The sequence below is a fragment of the Neofelis nebulosa genome, chromosome 7, assembly GCF_028018385.1.
Source record: "Neofelis nebulosa isolate mNeoNeb1 chromosome 7, mNeoNeb1.pri, whole genome shotgun sequence".
Lineage (NCBI taxonomy): Eukaryota > Metazoa > Chordata > Mammalia > Carnivora > Felidae > Neofelis > Neofelis nebulosa.
The window spans coordinates 97,064,424-97,067,634 of NC_080788.1; the positions used below are offsets into that span (position 1 = coordinate 97,064,424).

Here is a 3,211-nt window from a genome sequence, read left to right on the forward strand (position 1 = left end):
AAAGATGTGGAAATCACTATATAACTTCCTTTTGATTCAGTCCTCTATCATCTACCTTCCATTGCCTACTTACTACACATCTCTCTTCTAGATTAGTTGTCAATAATTTCAACAAGAGTAGACAAAAATTCTCAGTGCCCTTGCTGCTAATTAAGCTTTGTTGACTTTCAGTATTATTAAGTGATTCATTGCAATATCATTTAAAAGTTATTTACCTTTGCATGACTACTTCATAATTCAAACAAATGTCTCATTCTTACATTTTAAGGTTGGGTCTATGTGGTTGGAATGATTAAAAATATAAATAATGAAATAGATAATAAAATCCAAAGGACTTTTAACATCATTAATTTTTAATTTAAAAAAATTTTAAGTTCTAGAATTTTGGTAATAGATAAGCTACAAATAAATAGATGAGTCTGAAATAAATTTATGTACTCCAACATGATTAACAAACAGTAACAGTTTTCCAGTTTTCTTTATAATTATTTCTTTAATTTTTTTTTATGTGAAAGAAATGAAACATCACAGGTAAAGTTGAGGAGCTAATTTTTACCTGCCCTCCCTCCCCAAGAATTCACTTACCTTTTTCTGAATGGGAAATTGCTATTATATGTTTGCTATATTTTTTCAGGCCTTTCTAAATTTAACTTCATATAAACGAGTCCATGAAAATATAATAGCTGTGTGTGTTTATTTAATTTACTTAAAAGCCATTGTACTGTGAATTGTATGAAATTTCTTTTTTTTTTTAAAGACACATTTATTCAGCATCATGATCTATTACATTTAGCAATCAACAGCATGGGTGCCAAAAAAAAAAATCTACATTAAAACTCTTTGTTGGAATGCTTTACACTTTCTACAGAACAGAAACTAAAATAACCCGTTATACAAGTTAGTCACAAATACAGTCCTTGAGTTTTTGCCTGTACACATGAGTATTGTCTAAAACATGTCTGCTTTGTAGCAGCTAGGCCCTGTCACCACTGTGCTTGGCTGAATTCACAAATCTGTTGTAACCTATAGCTTCCCTGTCACTTCTCTGGCTCTCCTCTCTTGCTAAGCTTTGTTTCCTGGCAGTAATTAAAACCTTCTGCCACTGCCATAGCTACTGCTGCTGCTGGAACCACCATAGCCACCTTGGTTTCTGGTTGGGCAAAGTATTGGCCTCCACCACCATAGGGGCCAGAGCTTCTGCCTCCAAAATTTCCTCCTTTCATAGGTCCAAAATTTGAAGATTGACTGTTGTAACTGCCAAAATAATTATAGCTTCTACCACCTCCAAAGTTGCTTCCATCATTACCAAATCCGTTATAGCCATCCCCACTGCCACCATATCCACCACCACCTTGACTGCCACCAAAGTCACCTCACCCACTGAAGTTTCCTCCATGGCCAAAGTTGTCATTCCCACCAAAACCACCTCCACGACTGCCACTGAAGTTCCCAGAACCACTTCAACCTCTTTGGCTGGAAGAAGCACTAGCCATCTTTTGTTTAGGTAAAGCTTTCCTTACTTCACAGTACGATATTTCTGAATGACAATCTTGTCTACAGAGTCATGGTTATCAAATGTTACAAAAGCAAAGCCTCTCTTTTTGCCACTTCCTTGGTCAGTCATGATTTCAATCACTTCAATTTTCCCATACTGTTCAAAATAATCTCTTAGATGATGTTCTTCAGTGTCTTTTTTTTTTTTTTCTTCAGTGTCTTCTTTAATGCCACCGACAAAAATCTTTTTCACAGTAAGTGGGCACCAGATCTTTGAGAATCTTCTTTCAAGACAGCCCTCTTTGGTTCTAGAACTCTTCCATCCACCTTGTGTGGCCTTGCATTCATGGCTGCATCCACCTCTTCCACAGTGGCATAGGTGACAAACCCAAAGCCTCTGGAGAGCTTGGTGTTTGGATCTCTCATTACCACGCAGTCCGTAAGTCTTCCCCACTGCTCAAAATGGCTCCTCAGATTCTCATCAATTGTTTCAAAGCTCAAACCTCCGATTAAAACTTCTGCAGCTGTTCAGGCTCTTTGGGAGACTCTGACTTAGACATGATGGTGGTGGGAGGGGAGACTTTCATGAAGCTTACTTGGTGGCGCCCACAGGCAGAAAGGAAATTTTTTCTATATTTTATTTAGCAGAATATTTTTAAGATCCATCCAAGCTGATAAATATACATCTAACTTCTATATATTATTTTGTTGTTTAACTCAATAATAATTTATTAATTGATTTTTCTAATGTAAACCTTTGACTTTTTCTCATTTTCTCTATTATAAATGATTCTGCATTGACCTCAATCCGATTTGTGTTGTCATGAGGACATATCATCTTAAAGGACCCCCGGGGGGCGCCTGGGTGGCGCAGTCGGTTAAGCGTCCGACTTCAGCCAGGTCACGATCTCGCGGTCTGTGAGTTCGAGCCCCGCCTCAGGCTCTGGGCCGATGGCTCGGAGCCTGGAGCCTGTTTCCGATTCTGTGTCTCCCTCTCTCTCTGCCCCTCCCCCGTTCATGCTCTGTCTCTCTCTGTCCCAAAAATAAATAAAAAACGTTGAAAAAAAAAATTTAAAAAAAGGACCCCCGGTTCCTTTCAGATTTATACCTAAGAGCAGTATTACTCAGGCTTTTGCTATTTCAAATCTATTAGATGATGTCAAGTTATTATTCAAAGTGGAGATCCCAATTTGCTTTCAACAAGGTGGTTTAAGAAAATTGTTGTTTCCCATATTCTAGCAGATGTTTTCTGTTAAGAGAATTTTGACTTTTTGTCTACAAATGTGGTTTCTTTGATAATTATTTGTCTTCATTGAAACCTATTTCTTTTAAATATATTTGCTCTAATTTAATATTTTATAAAAATAGCTCATTTTAACTTTCTGATGCTGTTGACGTGAAACTTGCCTGTCCCATGGTATACATCAAGAACAGGGACTGTTCATAGCCCTGTTTGCAAATATTTCCCCAGGAGTGTTTTCGATGGCTCTTTTCTTGGCCTCAGGTACTTTCTTCACAATCATGCACTGATCACAGTATTCAGCAAAGTAGTTTATTATCAGAAAATTAATAAACTACAGCTACACTTAAAAACAGTTTAATTTCACAAACATTATGTTAAGTAAAATAAACCATATAGAAAAGAATATATGACACAAATTTATTAATTCCTGAACCAGATCTAAGTAATATTTGAGGTTAAAAATTGTAATATCAT

General features: G+C 36.7%; 1 pseudogene; it reads right to left on the reverse strand.

Moving 5' to 3' along the window:
* Positions 1 to 938: 938 nt before the first annotated feature.
* Positions 939 to 2,054, reverse strand: LOC131518242 (heterogeneous nuclear ribonucleoprotein A1-like; annotated as a pseudogene).
* Between the last annotated feature and the right edge of the window lie 1,157 nt (positions 2,055 to 3,211).